This window comes from Orcinus orca, chromosome 5 (genome assembly GCF_937001465.1).
Source record: "Orcinus orca chromosome 5, mOrcOrc1.1, whole genome shotgun sequence".
In the NCBI taxonomy this organism is placed as follows: Eukaryota; Metazoa; Chordata; class Mammalia; order Artiodactyla; family Delphinidae; genus Orcinus; species Orcinus orca.
In genome coordinates, this window is record NC_064563.1 from 26,722,378 (window position 1) to 26,743,920 (window position 21,543).

Genomic DNA, 21,543 nt, shown 5'->3' on the forward strand with positions numbered 1-21,543 from the left:
TTAGCCATAAACACATTTAAGATTTTATAAAAGCCAGATGTCAATTTCATAGAGAAATTATTCCCTCTGGTCAGTAAAAGAAGGAAATATGGATTGACTGAAAGAGCACTGTATTTGGGGTAGACTGACACTCCATGAGGACAGGGACCCTATACCTGTCTTGGCCATCACTATAGTCCCAATGCTGAGCCCTAACAGTCTGTCAAATGTTGAAAGGAAAAGACACAGATGTGAATTCCATCTCTGCCATTTCCAAGCCAGGTAACCTCAGGCAGGCAAGTCATTCATTCTCAAAGTCTTGGCCACTTATCAATGAAAGGCAGCGAAGCTGGAAAATTATTATATCAATAAATACCTTACCTTCTCACCTTATAGGTTACTAATTGCTTTCACATTTACTAACTTGTTTAATCATCAAATCTCCAGCTGAAGAGAAGGCCTCTCTTCTTATGGGGTCAGAAACAGAATCACAGACTTTGACTTCTCATCCACGGCCCTGATCATAGGCCAACTGATTTCAGATATCTAAACTTTAATTACCCTACGGGGCTCATTTTGATTGAGCAATAAACATTCAGAGATTCTCAGATTACCTTTTTGCCACGGATGCTGATCTTGGGTTTAACTTGGGCTGTTTGAGGATAGGAAGAGGGATCAGGCCAATTGCTGCTAGTGCTGTTTTCCCAAAATTAATTCACTTGGCATGAGAACTTTTGCTGAAAAACATCATTCGGTTTTTGTGAGCTGTGTTTCATGCCTGGCACCTCATTGACCTAATAACATTTCAACTCTGAAATAACTGGGCCACTCTTGGCAATACCCCTTGGACCAAAAGAGTGTCCCAATGACCCTCTGAGGGGAGAGGAAAGAAAAGGGAGACTTGACCAGGACAAAATGCTGAGAGAGCTTTCAAGTGAAAGAATTATGGAGTCTTTGAGAACTTTTGATTTGTTCCCAATGGTTATAAATACTAACTTGCTATTGAGCTGAAGGTTCAATTATGTACTAATTTGATATTATCATTCCACCAAATTATTGATGAACAGCATTAAAACCCTAAGCAGAGACATTTATCAAACCTCAGAATTCTAGTTTGCATTGATTTTTACCTATAAACAGTACACAGTATATATCATCAAGGACAAAAAAAAGAAAAAAACCCAATATAGCCATAAAAGGTGGCGTTTAAGATGACAAAGTGAAATGAGACAAAAAGTCTACTTGTGCCTTTGATCATTCACTGTAAATGAGTCAGTTCTGAACCCGTTTTTCTTTCATTTTAACAATTTAATCTAGATTCTGAGCAACAGCTATGGGAACAAAGTGTGAATGCAGCCAGTACTTTCTGTCTAAGGCATTCAAATTTCCTTGATCAACATCAGTTTTAGGTCAAAGACTGTCATGCATCACTTTGGGTTTTACAATTGTGATCCACGGAGATAGGTTTACTCTTTTATTCATGGAATGCAGAGGCCCCATGTGGGAATTCATTGTAGGGGGCAATTAACATGAAATCCTTCTACATACATTTACCATTACCAATGTTTTAAACTCAAATTCAATCCAAATTCTATTTTGACAGTACTGCTAAAATCTCTTGTTTTTCGGTTCTCTAACAAATTGAAGGGGCTTTCATCATTTTTCTTTTAAATGTTATTTCCTGGGACTGGATCTTTAAACAATTTATTGAGTTTCTCAATAATGAAGTAATTCTGGTTTCCTCTAATACTGAGTTTCTCCTGTCAACCATTCCCCAAAACCTTTTGCTTCCACCTTACTAAGATATCCATCCACCTTACTATCAGAAAAAGAGTTTCTCGTGTTTTCTTTGTGGTTGGCTTGGGTTTTCTGAAGAAGGCATGTCTCTGTGCAGTGAGTTGTAACCCAAATATTCTTGTAGTTTTATAGCTCTGAATTGCTCAAAAAGAAAAATCTAGTTTATTATAAAGTTTAAAGTCTCCTTCACAACTGGACTTTATGAACAAATAACACATAACTCTCAGAAGAGAAAATACTTTCTGATGAAACAAGTGTTTTAAATAAGAGAAAAACTCTCCTAATCAGTCCTCTCTCGCCCTTTCTGTGCCCACAGTATTACTAAAAAGCAACTCATTTTCACAGAAGCCACGCTACATGTTTCTCACCAGAAAAAGTAAGTAGGCACTTTCAGACACGGTAGTACTGAAAAGAAATAAGACGATCAAAGTTAACACAGCCTCACATCTCATGTGATTTTATATGTCAGCAACAGTTCCAGCAATCAAAACTGTATAACCATTTTATAACCAATAAACCGGCAGGCATCACAAAGGCCTCTTTCTCCCTGATTTTCATCAAAAGGTTGATTTGGATTTTTGGATGTTGAAACACGTAATGGGTAAGGGCCTGAAGCAGGCGGCGGCCTTTCCTTTCGCGTCCAGAGACAGGCCCTGAGAATGCACAGAACCAGCACAGAGGTAGAAGCAGGAAACGGACAGAGGGGCTCAGGCAGCACAGGGAGGAGAGGAACATTCTCAGCTGGATTCTATTCTGAGACTCCCATGAGAGAGTAATGTGGCACACCAAGCAGGGAGTACGGGACATTTTCTCACAGCCAAGTCAGCTGGTCAAGGCTGACGCCTGCCAGCCCTGACCCTAAATCACTTGCCTCTGACCCCGGGGCCTTCCCTGAGGTATCGACACCCACCTCCAACTGCAACGTGTCCACACTGACGTCAGAACTCCCTGAACTGAAGGATCCCAGCGGAAGTGTCCAGGTTTGGATTCAGCCTGGGGGTTCTGACCACAGTTCAAAGATCTGAGATCAGGGTTAGGGTCAGGACCCACAGATCTTCCAGGAGCTCCCAACGATGGATCCTGCCACCCCAGGTGAAAAAATCCTTATGAACTGTTCACCCTAGAGTCCTTAGGCTTATACACAAGGTGAGTGTCTCACCCCCCAACTCCAGAGGCATCTCCTGGATCCCTACCAACTCACCTCCATCACCCCAAAAGAGCTTTACGGTGCACCCAGAGAAAGAGCTGCTGTCTCTGCCTCCAGGAAGGCTTCAAGGGTGAAAAGGAGATAAAGACTGAGTGGAATAATTTTAAAAACAAAACCCAGAAAGATTCATCACGGTTGTTTTGTTTCTCTTATGAAAGTCTGGCTCAAAGAATGTTGGGAGTGTCACCAGATAAAATCTGTAGCCATTCTAAGCATCTGTTAGGGTTACCACATTTATCCATTTTGCATTTTGTTAAGCTATTTGATTAAGTTACTTTAGCTCTCAGTGCCTGAAGTCAGGTGGGTCTGGGATCCAAGCTCAGTTCAGCCACTTGTCCATGATGTGACCTCAGAAATGTGATTTTTACCTAAGTCTCAGTTTTCCAGGCTGTAAAATGGGAATAACATTTGCACCAACTTCATCGGATGGTCTGTAGAGATTCAACGACATATTGCTTGTAAAGTGTTTAGTACAGTGTCCGATCCGTGGAAAACATTTTAAAATACTAGCTACTAATATTACTATTATTATTTGGAGAAAGTTACATAGTACAGTCATTTTACACAGGGTTATGATACATTACTCTGGAATTTAATACCTGGGTGTTAACTGTATGTGACATTAACTTCAACATACTACTTGATCTTGCATTTCACTGTCCAATCAACTTGGACTAACGTCAAGATGAAAAAAAAAGTAATTGCTCTATACTTAGCCAACCCTTCCCTGCCCCCCCAGTAATCATCTCTCAAACTCCGTATCTCCTCCCAAGTGTTCTCTCTTCTTGACTCATAAGAAGAGGCATCACTGCCAGTTGAAGATGGTGATCAACTACAGTGTGATTGTCAACAGAAAGGATGTGTGCCCTCCAACAGCTCCCTCAATGCTGTGTGCAGCTCAGTGAAAAGGTTGTGTTTTGATTTGCAAAACGGCTATTTGCAACATCTGTTCCAAGTAAACAAATATACCAAACTACTTCTTGCTCCAGGATTTGGGGTTTGGAAGCCCTGCCTTCTGTCTTGTTTTTCCAGGTGGAGAGTCTGATCACAATTCTCTCTCTCTCAAGCTTACCTCACGTTCCTGGGTCATAAACACCACGGCCATCACTCACTACCTCCCCGTAGTGTAAAATATCTCTCCCAAATACACTCTCAGTCCACGGACTTGGGGCCCACCCGTTTGTATCTTCTGCCACTGACAAGCTAAGCCACGATGCCCTTTCCAGACTCCTCCTCGACTCCAGATCCCCAGGTCTGCAGCCTTGTCCCTCATTCAACCTTGAACTGGCCAGTCATCCTTTGTGTGTCATCTCTTCCAATGACACAGACATCCTCCCATTGGCCACCAAGTTCCCCTCTTTAGATTAGGTCTCTGAGGGCTTTTGATCCACAGAACATCTCCAACTCAAATTAATCTTGGGGTCATCAACCTTGAAAAGTTAAGGACTAGTAGCAATGAAACTAGGGCAGAGGCTCTGGCTAAACCACTAACTAGCTTAGCTAAGCACATCTCAGCTCCACCTCTACATCATGAGGGGATGGTCTGGATAAAGTGCTGTCTTATAGCTCTAAGATCCTAAACTCCCACCCTCCCCATGTCAAAGTACACTTGTTTATTTATTAATGCAATAATTATTGAGTATCTAATACTGCAAAGCTACGTGCCTGGCACTGTGAGGGATTAAAGGTCATCTCCCAAAGAACTTATCATCTAGAATGGCAAATGAGACAACCACATCAACAACTGTAAGAAACAGAAAGAGAGAATGTCACCGTTGGAGGTTATTTATAAAATAAAAAGAACATTACCAACACCCCAAACCTGAAGCTAAAGCAACTTTCAGAGTATCTTTTCTTCTGTGCATCTAGTTTCTGGCAACGCGGCATGCAGGATCTTAGTTCCTCGACCAGGGATTGAACCAGTGCCCCCTGCAGTGGAAGCTCAAAGTCTTAACCACTGGATTGCCAGGCAAGTCCCAGCATCTAGTCTCTTACAAATGCTTTCCCCTTTACAACACTTCTCACATCTGTGCCCTCCACTCTGCATTTAGAATCACATGCTTAAGTCCAGGCCTTAGGCAACTCTCCCCTGTTATGATTTGACTCCTGTCCCCAGAACTGCCCTAAATGATCCATCATGACCTCTCAAGAAGATATGAGAATCATCCCATCAGGCTGGTTTGACTTGGCCACTGTCTTGCTATAGCTCTAAGGTGGCCTCCCTCATTTCACAGAGCATCCACATCAAATCCCTTTACCAAACCGTCCCTACTTCACTTCCTCCCTCCCACAAACAGTACCAAGAACATTACTGGTGCTTAGTTCTGGGTGGGTTGTCTAAGTCATAGGCTTGAAGCTCCAAGAGCTTACACACACTGGTCAGGAAGTTGGGTTATGTACTAAAATTCAACAATCCTGGATACTGAAGATGAGGGATACTAGCACAGGCAACAGTAATAAACGTTAGAGGGTTCAGAAGGGGGAGAGCTACTTTCTGGCTGCAGTAATCAAGGAAGCCTTCTAGGAAGAGGCACACGTGAGCTACACCTTGCAGCATACGCAGGACTTCAACATGGAGGGAGGCAAACAAGCATTCTGAGGCAAGGAAGGAGGGCGTCTTCAAGACCAGCCAATTGTTAGGTGGGGCTTGAATGAGAGGGTACTCTTTGAAAGGAGTTTACAAGGTACTAGCAAGCTTAGTAGCAGGAATAGCTAATCTTCTGCCTAAGCCAGATTACAAAGTATAAGGAGGTAGAAGAGAAAAAGAAAGTGTAATAATCTAACCAAACTCTGAGGAGAGTATTGGCCGGGGATGGTAAAAAGAGCCCTGCAAATCAGAAAACCTGGGGCCTGGGCCCAGCTTTGCCAAGGAGGGGCTCCAGCAGCCACAGCAAGTCATTTAACCTCCTTGGTTTCAGTTTTCTCATTTGTAAACTGAAGCAGCTGAACTGGCTGACCTCGAAGGTCTCCACAGGCCAAAACTAAACCAACTGTATATTATTTCTGCCATTAAAACATTCATCATGGGCGGGGGCAGGAGGGGGGTGAAGGAAAAGGCAGATATCTGTATTCCCTTTCCATATAGGTTTCTCCTCCTGAACTAGAAATTTTTTTTCCCTAAACTTATTAATTCTATGTACACGCCTCCCACATCATAAATTTAACACTTAAAGAATGTTCAGTGTGGGGTCCCCAAATTTTGTTTATGGCTTACAGGTTATCCAAGAAATTTGTGCAGCATAACCTTAACCTCGTACACGCGTTTCCAATACCGCAGCCCCAGGGTAAAATATCTCTGTGAACTATTAAATGCGACAGGGTAAATAAAGGGGAGAAAAGTGAGAATTCTGTTACTCATCTAAAAGACCGCTTCCCGACATGGATGGATCTAGAGATTGTCATTTTGAGTGAAGTCAGACAGAGAAAGACAAATATATGATATCACTTAAATGCGGAATCTAAAAAAATTGGTACAAATGAACTTATTTACAAAACAGAAATAGAGTCACAGATGTAGAAAACAAACTTATGGTTACTAAGTGGTAAGGGGGGAAGAGATAAATTGGGAGATTGGGACTGACATATACACACTACTGTATATAAAATAGATAACTAATAAGAACCTACTGTATAGCACCGGGAACTCTACTCAGTACTCTTTAATGACCTATGTGGGAAAAGAATCTAAAAAAGAATGGATATATGTACATGTGGAGCTGATTCACTTTGCTGTCCAGCAGAAACTAGCACAACACTGTAAATCAACTATACTCCAATAAAAATTAATTTTAAAAAATAAAATAAAAGACCGCTTCCTTTTAAGACCAAACGATACCTGAAATAACAGTAATGTAGAAAAGTAAGGGGGGGGATCTTCAACTTTACGAAGTCTCTACTTAAAAATGCAGCTGAAATGCAGAAAGTTTTGGGCACTGAAACGCGCTGAAAGTTAGCTTTTTTTTTTTTTTTTAAATGCCGCATCCAGGGGCCCCCTGCTCCAGGAAAGGCACCAAAACCAGAAACCACGGATGCTGATTTCACTCTAGTCCTACTGATCCTATGCACCAAAAGACCAAAAGCAAATAAACCAGTCACAGAAGTCCAGCGAAACAGGCTGGATCAGAAAGCCTCACCAGCGGCCACTCAAAGTTTAAAAGAGAGGAAAATAGAAAAGTTAACGCAATGCCTAACTTCATGCAGAGAATCATAATGCAGTTCTCAGGCTTACTGGGTAAATAGCATAAATACACGAGTTAACACCTGCCCGCACTACACGCTGCCCAGACTGAGCAGGAGCGCGCCCTGAGGTCGGCGGGCGCCGCACTGCACAGCGGGCTCCGGGAGCCACCTCTCCAGCGAGGGAAACCCGGAGAGACTCTCCTGGAGCCGCCGCGGAGCGCCTGCGAGGAAGTAAAGCTTTCTTTTCTGCCTGTCGGTTCAGGCTTCCTCTCGGACCCCACCGCCGCGCCGCGTTACCTGCCCTCCAGTCCGCAGCTTCCGCTCCCGACCCAGGCACCCGCAGGTCAGTTCTGCAGCTACCTGGCCGCGCCCGCCCAGCTGCTGCGCTCGCGTCACTACGCATGCCCGGCCGGCACCCGGGTCAGCAAACTTGAAATCCACTTGCCGGGTTTTGGTTGCGGCTCCCAGCGGAAAGGACCCGAGGCCAAGAGCTGAAGTGGAGCTGCAGGTGCTGGGAGAGGAGAGGCGGGGAGTGGTGGAGGGGCGCTGCGGCAACCTTATCCTTACTGCCCAAAGCTACCCAGGACGCACCTTCCTCCAAGCCTAAAGATGACCATCTGCACAATTGGAATGATCTTAGCACAGTACTTCTCAAACTTGAGTGTGGATCTGAAGCACGTGGAGGGCTTGTTGAAACACAGTTCCCACACTCAAGAGCTCAGATTCAAGTAGATCTAGGATGAGGCCCGACCATTTGCATGCCTAACATTTTCACAGGGGAAACAGGTACTACTAACTCGGATACCACACGTTGCGAACCTCCGGTCAAAAGAAAAGATATACATATTTGGTATTAAAAGAGGAAAGTTTTCTCTCCCCTTCTCCCTCTTTTTGGGATTTCACATAACACTTCCTCTTCATTTAACAGCCACACCTGCTTAAAAAAGAAATAACTACAGCTCACACGCAAAGGTGGGATATTTCCTCTAGCATGTGAATCAAGTAAGTGGAATGCAACGAGTTCTCACGTATTTTGCCTGTAGCATAGCCTATGGTTGTGGTGTCTCCAGCTGTGTCCAGGCAACAGGAGGGGGCCCTAATTTGTTGCCCCTTTAACTCAAAGTCCTGTGTGACCGTTTAGCGCCTAGCACAATACTGGGTACAAAATAGGTACCCAAGAAATCCTGAGATGATATTAGTATGGCTTGAGAGATGAAAAAGAAGGATGTTGGAATTATTTTAGGAACCCAACAGAATCGATAATTAATTAAATATGGAAGTACGTGGGCTAAGGCTGAGAAGAATAAGGATATCTCCCTGCCTTACACCTAGAGAAATCAGTGGCTTAAGTATCCTTATCTGAGCCCAGATGTAAAGGAGTTGTGAGTTATCACAATACATTTCTTAAAACGTTAAACACACATCTGCCATATAACCCATCCATTCCATTCGTAGTTATTACCCAAGAGAAGTACATGTTCACACAAAGATTTGAATATGAATGTCCACAGTGGCTTTTTTTTTTTTCACAATAGCCCCAACCAGAAGGAACCCAAATGCCCACCAACAGGTGAATGGATAAACAAATTGTGCAATATCCATCTATGCAATGGAATACTACTCAGCAAAAAAAAAAAAGGAAAGAATTACTCATATAGGCTTCAACATGGATAAATCTCAAAATTATTATGCTGGGTGAAAGGGGCCAGAGACAAATATATGATTCCATCTATATAAAGTTCAAACTAACCTAAAGTGACAAAAAGCAAACCAGTAATTACCTGGAGCCAGGGGTAAAGGGAGGAATGGGCTGTCAAGGGGCAGTAAAAATCTTTTGGGGATGATGGAAAAGAAATCTTGTCTTGATTATAGTGGAGATTTCACAGGAGTCTCCAACTGTCAAAACTAAATTGTACACTTTAAATTTATTAAATGTATTTTATATAAATTATTTCCCCATAAAGGTAAAGAAAAAAATGGTGGGGTTTTTTTGGCTGCGTTGGGGCTTCGCTGCTGCCTGTGGGCTTTCTCTAGTTGAGGCGGGCGGGGGCTACTCTTTGTTGCAGTGCACGGGCTTCTCAGTGCGGTGGCTACTCTTGTTGCGGAGCACGGGCTCTAGGCGCGTGGGCTTCAGTTGTTGTGGCGCGTGGGCTTAGTTGCTCCGCAGTATGTGGGATCTTCCTGGACCAGGGATCGAACCCACGTCCCCTACATTGGCAGGCAGATTCTTAACCACTGTGCCACCAGGGAAGCCCACAAGATACTTGTTAAAAGAAAAAAATATCCCAGGAAAACAAGAAAAACTGCCATGAACAAACCAGAAATGTTGAGAAAAGACAAAATACAGAGAGGATCATATCTCAGAGAACAAAGATGGAAGGAACGTTCAGCTCAAATCATACAGAGGAGGAGGCTAAGGCAAAGGATGGAGCAGTTGGGGGAAGGGCATGCAAACTCAGCTAACAGATCAAGAAATGGAAGGAGGGCACTGAGGCACTGGTCAGAGAGAGTAACTGGGGAAAGAGATTTAGAGCAGCTAGGCTAGTCAACACCTTTTTCCTCCACAGCCAGGTCTAAACTGTGGTCCTGGTAGCTACGGACTTCCAGGAAGAACACGAGTCTCCCATACCTGGAGGGTGAGCTGCCAATACATCCTGGCCTCTCGAGTACTGTTCCTTACCCCAAATTGGCAAAGGATGGCTACAGTGAATAAAACGGTAAAATGAATAGAGATTCTAAAATACAAAATTGTTAAATCAACACTACTTCAATAAAAATAAATAAATAAAATAAAATACAAAATTGAACAGATAACTAAACATTATATCATACATTTGAAGAAAAAACAACTATGAGAGAAACACCATCTCTACAACTAACAGTAGAGAAAACAGAGCTAGGCAACCATCAGAAGATGACATTTGGAAAGTACAATTAATACCTTCAAATAATCATGAGAAGATGTCGCAAGTACAGAAATTTTGACCAGATAGTTGGGAATTTAAAACTTTGGTGACTGAGATAAAGAACTAAATGGATGATCCAGGTTTCAGAAAAGACGCAGATGATGAGCAGGTAGGGACTGGAAGATCAAGCTGAGGAATTATTTCAGGATGAAGTCAGCCTAACAGGCAATGGGGTGGAAACAGCTTCAGGCCATAGAAAGATGATCTGGGGCAGTTTACTACATTCTTTATCCTCCCTCCACACCCTGCCCATCCTTAGTTGAAAAAAATAAACTCATGTACAACATTAACTGAAACAGATGGTAAATAGGAAAACAGCTGTGGAGTGTGGCAAAGACTGATCGTCCTCAAATATTTTTTCATCTGTGCTGTACTTATGAAAACGATGATACATCAAAATAATGGGAGGGCTTTCCTGGTGGCACAGTGGTTGAGAGTCCGCCTGCCAATGCAGGGGACACGGGTTTGTGCACCGGTCTGGGAAGATCCCACATGCCGCGGAGCGGCTGGGCCCGTGAGCCATGGCCGCTGAGCCTGCGTGTTCGGAGCCTGTGCTCCGCAACGGGAGAGGCCACAGCAGTGAGAGGCCCGCGTACCACACACACAAAAAATAATAATAATGGGAAAGTGATGGACTAGTCGATAACACATTAACAGACACTGCGGATTGCCCTAACTCGCTTCTTTAATCCCTTCCTGGAAAGCCAAAAACTACATTTCCCAGATTTACTTGTAGGTATGGTTCCAGATATGATTTAGGTTTCATCAGGTCATGTAAGACTTTGGTTGAAAATTGAATCGCATGAGGAGAGGGGGAAAGCATGATCCTCTTCTGGCAGCTTCCTGATCCTGTCAGAGTTAGCAACTGCCTTTACGGTAATTTGGGGAGTTCTTGGATTCTCATGATGAAGTCTGTTTCTCCCAATGATTGCATGTATTATCTGCATCTTGTAATAAACCTCTTTATTCTTAAACTAGCAAAAGGGACTTCGATACTGACAAACGCATGTTCCATCTGGGAAACACGTTGTCTTATTTGAAAATGATCAGTAAATAAATGAGAAAATGAATACTAGGAAACTCAAATACAAAAATCTTAGTAAAAAGTACAAAAGAACACTTTTAACCTTGGGGTTAACCTTCTTAGGCAAGACTCAAAACCCAGAAGCCGTAAGGGAAGATATGGACAGATTTGATACAATAAAAATTAAAATTTCTGTATGACAAGAAGCAACTGACAAAGAGAAAATATTTTCAGAGTATCTATCAGAAAAGGGTTAATGTCCATAATATATTAAAATGCTCCTATAAATCAATAAAAAGATACAACCAAAATAAAACTCATAAAGTCCTGAGTAGGTAATTAACAGAAAACAAAATCCAAATGATTAATAGACATATGAGTAGATGCTTGAGCCTTTTGGTAAGTAGACAAATGCGTATATATATATACACCTTACTCCAAATCAATCAAATCAGAATCTCTGGGAATGCCCAGATACTTTTTATTTTTTATATTATTTTATAATTTTTTCTTCCAGTTTTATTGAGATATAGTTGACATACAGCACTGTATAGGTTTAGGGTGTACAGAATAATGATTTGACTAACATACCTCATGAAATGTTTATTATAATAAGTTTAGTGAACATCCATCATCTCACAGATACAAAATTAAAGGAATAAAAGCAAAATTTGTTTTCTTGTGATGAGAACTCAGGATTTATTCTCTTAACAACTTTCATATATAACATATAGCAGTTAATTTATCATGTTTTACATTACATCCCTAGTACTTACTTATAACTGGAGATTTGTAACTTTTGACCACCTTCATCCAATCCCTCCTCCCCCAACCCTTCTCCTCTGGTAACCACAAATCTGATCTCTTTTTCTATGTTTGTTTATTTTTGAAGTATAACTGACCTAAAACACTATATTAGTTCCTGTTACACAACATAGTGAGTTGGTATTTCTATATATTTCAAAATGATCACCACAATAAATCTAGTTATGATACGTCACCATACAAGGATGTTACCTAGTCATAGACTATATATCCCACACTACACATAGCCATATGTATGTGATTATTTTAAGTTGCTGATCCCTTAAGTTCAAAGGTATTTTAACAAGCCTGCACTTTTTTCTCCCCACCCCACACTTACTGTTTTCGACATCGTATTTTACATTTTGTGTGTGTGTGTGTGTGTATCCCTTCACTATTTACCATGGATATAGATGATTTTACTGCTTTTGTCTTTTAACCTTCCTACTAGCTTTATACATGGTGGATTTACTACTTTTATTGTATATTTGCCTTTGAGCTTTTTCCTTTCATAATTTTCAAGTTTCTAGTTGTGGTCTTTTTTGCTCAGCAAAGTCCCTTCAACATTTTTTGTAAAGCTGGTTTGGTGGTTCTGAACTCTTTTAGCTTTGGCTTGTCTGTAAAACTTTTGATCTCTTCATCAAATCTGAATGAAAGCCTTGCCAGCTTGAGTTTTTTTTTTTAAATAAATTTATTTATTTATTTTTGGTTGCATTGGGTCTTCGTTGCTGCACGCAGGCTTTCTCTATTTGTGGTGAGCGGGGGCTACTCTTCGCTGCAGTGCGCAGGCTTCTCATTGCAGTGGTTTCTCTTGCTGTGGACCACGGGCGCTAGGTGTGTGGGCTTCAGTAGTTGTGGCTCACGGGCTCTAGAGCGCAGTCTCAGTAGTTGTGGCACATGGGCTTAGTTGCTCTGTGTCATGTGGGATCTTCCAGGACCAGGGCTTGAACCCGTGTCCCCCTGCATTGGCAGGCAGATTCTTAACCACTGCGCCACCAGGGAAGTCCCAGCTTGAGTATTCTTGATTGTAGGTTTTTCCCTTTTATTGCTCTAAATATATCACGCTACTCCATTCTGGCCTGCAGAGTTTCTACTGAAAAGTCAGTTGATAGGCTGATGGGAGTTCCCTTGTACATAACTTGTGGCTTTTCCCTTGCTGCTTTTAATATTCTCTCTGTATCTTTAATTTTTGTCATTTTAATTACAATGTGTCTTGGTGTGGTCCCACTTGGATTGATCCTGTTTGGGTCTCTCTGTGCTTCTTGGACCTGGTTGTCTGTTTCCTAACTTCTGTTAGGGAAGTTTTCAGCTATTATGTCTTCAAGTATGTTTTCTGTCCCTTTCTCTCTCCTTCTTCTGGGTCCTCTGTAATGTGAATGTTAGTATGCTTGATGCTGTCTCAGAGGTCTCTTAAACTGTTCTCATTTCTTTTTTTTTTCTTTTTTCTGTTCAGCTTCAGTGATTTCTACTACTCTGTCTTCCAGCTTGCTAATCTGTTCCTCTGTATTATCTAATCTACTGTTGCTTCCTTCTAGTATACTTTTCATTTCAGTTATTGTATTCTTCATCTCTCTATGTTCTTTATATTTTTTAACTCTGTTAAAAACTTCTCATGGGGGCTTCCCTGGTGGCACAGTGGTTGAGAATCTGCCTGCCAATGCAGGGGACACGGGTTCGAGCCCTGGTCCGGGAAGATCCCACATGCCGCAGAGCAACTGGGCCCGTGAGCCACAACTACTGAGCCTGCGCGTCTGGAGCCTGTGCTCCGCAACAAGAGAGGCCGCGATAGTGAGAGGCCCACGCACCACGATGAAGAGTGGCCCCCGCTTGCCACAACTAGAGAAAGCCCTCGCACAGAAACAAAGACCCAACACAGCCAAAAATAAATACACATTAAAAAAAAAAAACTGTTTAAAAAAAAAAAAGAGCCCACAGTGGCCTCTGAAAAAAAAACAAACAAAAAACTTCTCATGTCTCACTCTGTTCATCCAGTCTTCTCCCTAGTTTCTTTTTATTTTATTTTTTTAAATTTTTTTTATTTTTTAACATCTTTATTGGGGTATAATTGCTTTACAATGGTGTGTTAGTTTCTGCTTTATAACAAAGTGAATCAGTTATACATATACTTCTCCCTAGTTTTTTGAACATCTTTATGATCATTACCTTGAACTGTCTATCAGGTAGATTGCCTATCTCCACTTAGTTCTTCTTCTGGGATTTTATCTTCTTCCTTCATTTAGAACATATTCCTCTATTGCCTCTGTTTGCCAAATTGGCTGCTTTTATTTCTATGTATCTGGGAGGTTGGTTATGTTTCCTGACCTTGGAGAAGTGGCCTTTTGTACGAGATGTCCTATGTATCCCAACAACACACTGCCCTCTGGCCACCAGACCTATATATTCTAGGGGTGCTCCCCATTTGGGCTGCATGGGCCCTTCTGTTGTGGTGGGCTGACTACTGTGGGCGGTCTGTTAGGCATGGCTGGTCCCTGGTCTGGTTGGTTGCCAGGTCCTGCCTTGTGCAGAGGCTGCTGGCTCTGGGGCCCTGGTGGGTCTGGGGGCTAGTGCTGACCCACTGGTGGGGAGGGTCAGGTTCTGGAGTATGAGATTACAGGGTTGTAGGTCCTGGATCTAGTATTGGCCTGCTGGTGGGTGAGGCCAGTTCCTGATATAGGGTGTCTCAAAGCTGGTGTTGGCCCACTGGTGAGTGTGGCTGGATCCCAGGGCAGCTGGCTGAGGGGTACAATGTGTCTCAAAGCTGGTATCGGCTTGCTGGTGGGCAGGGTCAGTGTCTGGGTGGGGGGTGTCCTAGGGCTGGTGTTAGTTTGCTCATGGGCTGGACTGGGACCCAGAGGGTCCTGGGGCTGGTGCTGGCCTGCAGGATGGTGGGTAGGGTGCAGGGCTGTAGTGGTCCTAGGACTGGTGTCCACCCACTGGTGAGTAAGGGTGGGTCCTAGGGCTAGTACCAGCCCACTGGTGGGCAAAGTTGCATCCTCGGGTCTCTGGTTGCAGGGCTTGGGGGTCCTGGAGCTGGTGTTTTGGCCCACAGTGGGTGGGGCTGGAGCCCAAGGGGTCCTAGGGCTGGTGCCTACCCACTGGTGGGCTAGGCTGGTCCTTGGGCTAGTGCCAGCCCCTCGGTGGATGGAGCCAGATCCCAGGGTCTCTGGCTCTAGGGCTGTGGGGTCCCAGGGCCAGTGCTGGTGCACTCTCCTGGGCCCTCTGCTGTTTGGGGCTGGGTTAGGGTGTCTATGGGCTCAAGGGGTGTTAAGGCAGCAAGCCTGCTGGTAGTGAGGCTGTGTCTCCATCCAGTTAGTTGCTCGGCCTGAGGTTTTCCAGTACTGGTGCCAAAAGGCTGGTGGGCAGGGCTGGGCGCTAGTGCTAATGAGCTAGAGTCAGGATTTCAAAATGGCATTCGCCAGCTCCAGTGTCCATGGGGTAGATGGTGCTCCCCAAAATGGCTCCTACCAGTGCCTTTGTCCCCAGGATGAGCTCCAGCTGCTCCTGCCTCTCCGAGAGGCTCTCTAAGATCAGCAGGTGGGTCTGACCCAGGCTTGTTTCAAATTATTGCTTCTGCCCTGGGTCCTGGAGCGTGAGATTTTATGTGCGTCCTTTAAGAGTAGAGCCTCTATTTCCCCCAGCCCTCTAGCTCTCCCGCACTTGGCTTCAAAGCCAAACTTTCTGAGGTCCCTCTTCCTGGTGCAGGACACCCAGGCTGGGGAGCCCAATGTGGAGCTCAAACCCCTCGCTCCTTGGGGAGAGACTCTGCAGTTGTGATTATCCTCCAGTTTGTGGGCTGTCCACCTGGGTCTTAACTATACAGTCTTTCTGCCCCTCTTACCCATCTCATGGTGGTTCCTTCTTTATATCTTTAGTTGTAGAAGATCTTTTCTGCTAGTCTGCCAGTCTTTCTCATCAATAGTTGCTCTGTAAATAATTATGATTTGGGGGACTTCCCTGGTGGCACAGTGATTAAGAATCTGCCTGCCAGTGCAGGGGACACGGGTTTGAGCCCCGGTCCGTGAAGATCCCACATGCTGTGGAGCAACTAAGCCTGTGTGCCACAACTACTGAGCCTGTGCTCCAGAGCCCACGAACCACAACTACTGAGCCCGTGAGCCACAACTACTGAAGCCCACGCGTCTAGAGCCCATGCTCCGCAACGAGAGGCCACCGCAATGAGAAGCCCGTGCACCGCAACGAAGAGTAGCCCCCACTCGCCGCAACGAAGAGTAGCCCCCACTCGCCGCAACTAGAGAAAACCCACGCACAGCAACGAAGACTCAACGCAACCAAAAATAAATATAAAAAAATAAATTATAATTTTGATGTGCCTGTGAGAGGAGGTGAGCTCAAGGTCTTCCTACTCCGCCATCTTGGACCCTAATGAGGCTCCATCATCACCCAGATACTTTTAAAAAGCTTCCCACTCGTTGGGCCTTCCTGGTGGCGCAGTGGTTGGGAGTCCGCCTACCGATGCAGGGGACACGGGTTCGTGCCCCGGTCCGGGAAGATCCCACACGCCGCGGAGTGGCTGGGCCCGTTAGCCATGGCCGCTGAGCCTGCGCGTCCCGAGCCTGTGCTCCGCAACCAAAGAGGCCACAACAGTGAGAGGCCCGCATACCGCAAAAAAAAAAAAAAAAAAAAAAAGCTTCCCACTCACATAATTTCAATGCATAGTCAAGGTTAAGAAATGCTACTCTATAACAGTGCTAACTCAAAGTGTGGTCCATGGACAAGCAGCATCAGCACTACCTAAGAGCTTGTTAAAATGCAAGTTATTGCATTCTCTTTCAGAGCCATTGAATCCGAATGGGCTGGGGCTCAGAAATCTGTTTCAGTAAGCCCTCCAGGTGATTCTGCTGCATGCTGAAGATCGAGAACTCAGAAACCTCTCCTCAAGCTTTATTTCATTACAGAGCTACTGGGAGGATAACAGCAGATGAAACAGATGAAAGGATTTTGAGAAAAGTAAAAAACTGGTTGCAAATGCAAATAATCATTACCATTTAAACACATTTGATATAAGATTAGGGTCATGCTTGAAACCTTAGCAATGTAAGTGCCAATAATTCATTACTGAGATAGAAATCTCCTGGACACATGCAAAGGTACTCCATGTCATTTCTGAATTGTATCCAAATGCAATGGCGTTCTTCTCCAAAATACAGCCTTAGCAGATGTGAAACTGCCACATGGATAGGAAGACAAATAGCTTTACATTTAAGTTTCTTCAATATTTTAAGTTCCTCTATGACAACTAGGTGTTTTTTGATAATGGGATTTTTCAGTGTTTCTACTAAATGGGTTTAATAGAATTAAATTAATTCATTAATGCAGTTTGGCTGTACAGGATCATTTGTTCTGCTTTATTAAGTTTCAGAATGTTGACTTGTGGTTATGTTGGTCTGTTATTTGAGGCTTTAGCCAATGAAAACCATTAGACATGTGCCCCTTTTTACCCACTAATCTGACAATATTCAATACACAGTCAAGCTACTGAAGCAGGGGAATTGCATAATCATACCTGGGTTTTGAAACGGTGCTCTGTCTGCCATGTAGAACAATTCCAAACAACACTGGCATCATCTAGGAGCAAAGTTTTAAAAACTATTAAAAATGGAAATTATTAAATAATAAAAAATAAATAACTTTCAAAATTATTAAAAATGAGGGACTTCCCTGGTGGTCTAGTGATAAAGAATCCGCCTTCCAATGAAGGGGATGCAGGTTCAATCCCTGGTGGGGGAACTAAGATCCCACATGCCGCAGGGCAACTAAGCCTGCACGCCACAACTACAGAGCTCTTGCGCCTCAATGAGAAAGCCCGTGTGCCACAAACTACAGAACCCACGCTCCCACAGCCACAGCTAGAGAGAGAAAAACCCGCATGCCACAACTACAGAGAAGCCCGCGCCACAACAAAAGATCCCACATGCCTCAACGAAGATCCCAGGTACCGCAACTAAGATCTGATGCAGCCAAATAAATAAATAAATAAAAATTATTAAAAATTAAAGTTATTAAACATTATTTAAAATGAAAATTTGTGTGTGTGTGCGTACCGAGGAGGTGTATATTGAAGTCCATTCAGTTGTAGAAAGGAACATGGAAAATTGTTTATATTTTTAAATCTCATTTCTTTAAGATTTCTATTTTTACACAGTAAAATCCTGACAAAATGGAGTTAAAAAAAAAAAAAATCCAGGGACTTCCCTGGTGGCGCAGTGGTTAAGAATCTGCCTGCCAATGCAGGGAACACGGGTACCAGCCCTGGTCTGGGAAGATCCTACATGCCGCGGAGCAAGTAAGCCCGTGCGCCACAACTACTGAAGCCCTTGCGCCTAAAGCCTGTGCTCCGTAACAAGAGAAGCCACCGCAATGAGAAGCCCGCGCACCGCAACGAAGAGTAGTCCTCGCTCGCCACAACTTGAGGAAGCCCCGCGCACAGCAACAAAGGCGCAACGCAGCCAAAAAAAAAAAAAAAAAAAAAAAAAAATCCAATGCATTACAATGGAACTTGCAGAGCTAGGCAGCTAGGGGTTTGGGCATCTGACTGAGAACGAAGTCCATCTTCGTCTCATTTGGGTTGTGGTGCCACCAGGTGGTCATCTTCCACTCTAGTTTAATCATCCTTGGGGACAATTCTATACACACAGGCCGGCTGAAACTTCGAGGACATTGGTTGGTGCCCTGTTGTCAACTTGATCTGAGATGCTGGGCTTAGGAAACCAAGGTCCCAAGGACATAGGAACCCACCCACCTCAGTCTCTCAGCTTCCTGATTCACTCTCCCGACACACTCAACTTCCCAAATGATAAAACCGGGAGGGGGTGAGAGGAAGACAGGAAGCAATCAACAGCTGCATTATGTCCATGCATATTAGAATATATTACTAAATATATGTGGTTAGTAAATATGCACATATTAGGGTGCATATTTTAAAAATTTCAATAATACTGTTGAAGAGAAAAAAAAGTTGTAATACTTCAGTGTAGAGAATACATTGAAGGGGAAACAAGCCCAAAGGAAGAAAGGCAAGCTAGAATGTCATGTAAGTAATCTGGGCACAAGACAGCGATGGTCTGAAACTAGAATGGTGATAATGGGATTCGGAGGGAAGTGGATGGGTTTGATATTTAGTAGGTAGAATTTAGTCCTTATCTTTAAGAGATACAAAATAAAGTGTTTACAGATAAATTGATGAGTTGTCTGAGATTTTCCTTAAAATAATCCAATTAGAGACAGGGGAAATGGGAGGGGTAGTTATAGATGAAACAAAGACTGGTCATAGGCTGATAGTTGTTGAAGTTGGATGATGGGCATAAGGAGGGGGTCCTTATTCTACTCTCTCTACTTTTGTATATATTTGAAACTTTCCATAATAAAAATTTAAACAAAAATAAAATGCCTGGGGGGACTTCCCTGGCGGTCCAGTGGTTAAGACTCTGCGCTTACAATGCAGGGGGTGCGAGTTCGATCCCTGATCGGGGAACTAAGACCCCACGTGCCACATGGCAGAAAATAAAATAAAATAAAATACCTGGGAAAAATTCAAGGGAAAATAATTCAGTAGAAAGGAAGACATAATGAAATATAAAGCTCAGAGAGAGATCTGAACAGAAGGAAGAATTTGGGAGAGATCAGCACGTCATCCAAATATAACAAATTGTAGATTTGTCATGGTTAATCCAATCCTATTAAAAGAAAGCCTTCACAGATATGTTGAAACCTTCTCATTTCATTCCCTTCTCTCCCTCTGCAGAGGTACAACTCTCCTGGAGTTGATGTATATCCTTCCCAACCATGTTTTTATACTTTTATCATATATGTATGTATACAAAATTCACTCACTAAAAGTCTTATTTTGTGGTTTTAAAATGGTATGTGATTTAATATTGTTATGTACCCCTGTGCCATTTGCTTTCTTTTTCACTCAACATCGTTTTCAGAATTCATACTTCATTCATTTTAACTAAGAAATGGTATTCCACTGTAGGGCACTACCACCTCTTTTTTAATCTTTTTTTTTTTGCGGTACGCGGGCCTCTCACTGTTGTGGCCTCTCCCGTTGCAGAGCACAGGCTCCGGACGCACAGGCTCAGCGGCCATGGCTCACGGGCCCAGCGGCTCCGCGGCGTGTGGGATCTTCCCGGACCAGGGCACGAACCCGTGTCCCCTGCATCGCCAGGCGGACTCTCAACCACTGCGCCACCAGGGAAGCCCCTCTTATTTAATCTTTACTGTAATCTTACAAGATAGATATTACTAATCTCATTTTATAGATGAAAAACTGAAGTACAGAGAGGTTAAGTAACTTTACTGAGTAACTTTAGTAACTATAGTTGCTAGCAGGTGAAATGAGAACTTGCACAGGGCTTCAACTTCTAATCCCATGTTCTTCCCACTATAGCATTCCACAATTTTACAAATATTTAGTACACACCAACTATGTACCAGGCACTGTTTTAGGTCCCGAGTATCTAAGCAGTGAATAAAACAGACAAAATCCTGCTCTCAGGATTCTAGCTTATATTCTAATTGGAGGAGACAGTCAATAAAATAGTATATAATTTGGTTCTACGTGTTGTGAAGAAAATAAAGCAGGATGGAGGGGAAAAGAGTGTGAGTGTAAGTGTGCTAGTCTATGTGCTCTCTGGTGACATTTCAGCAAACATCTGAAGAGGGGTGATGAAAGAGGGGTGTTTAAGGTCAAGGCAAAGGGCACAGCAAATGCAAAATCCCTGAGGCGGAAGCGTATTTGGCTGTCACTCCATCACTTTGATTTTTTTTTAGCATACTGTATAACGATTATTCTCATGTGTAAGGAACCAATGTAAGCACACTGCATGGCCTTGCCTGATTAAATACATCATTTTGACATGTTAACAGCTTCTTATGATGACCATTTTTCGTATAAACAAACTGGGTTGAGGTAGGAAATGTCTACAGCCAAAAGCCACTGATTTTACTTTAAAAATTAAATCATAGGTAATAGATGCCCGTAATGGTGACATAAAAATACATAGTACTGCTGCTGACTAAATGAGACACAAATAAATATAATTCAACCCTCTTTTTAAATATTAAACATTGGGAGAATCCTCAAGGAAACCTAAGGGAGACTTCAAGTTGGGAAAAACAAAGAAACAAAAAAACCCCTGCTGAAACAAAAAGGACAAGGAGGAGCCCATCTTTTGCCCCGTATCTCTCAGAAAGGATGCCAAGAGAGTGGTAGAAAATGAGGGACCTGGAGGTGTGACTCCGCGGAGAGACCTGCGGTCTAATCCTGGGCCTTTAGTTGCTGAATTGTCTCAGTCTTCACATTTGTGATGCGAGGCGTTCTGCGCTGGTGCCCACCACGCCCCTTTCCTCCCCAGATCCAGGGGTCTGTCTTATATGAGCCGCTCAGGCTGGGAGTGAGTGACAGAGCAGGACCGCAAAAAACCAAAACTCTCGCGAATCTGACCTGCCGAGCTTTCCCGGCTCAGAACGCCCCCAACGCTGGAAATTTGACCGGAGCGCACCCCGCCCTTGCCCCGCCCCTTGCCCCGCCCCTTGCCCCGCCCCCTCGAGTCCTACGCGGAAAA

General features: G+C 43.5%; 1 protein-coding gene across 1 annotated transcript in view; it reads right to left on the minus strand.

Annotated features, from left to right (window-relative positions):
* The window catches only part of PLS1 (plastin 1), a 104,508-nt gene extending 96,954 nt beyond the window's left edge, over nucleotides 1-7,554 (minus strand). The window contains exon 1 of the mRNA XM_012536142.2: nucleotides 7,460-7,554. The gene's annotated coding sequence lies outside the window, so the exon portion shown is untranslated. The remainder of the gene's footprint in view (nucleotides 1-7,459) is intronic.
* Between the last annotated feature and the right edge of the window lie 13,989 nt (nucleotides 7,555-21,543).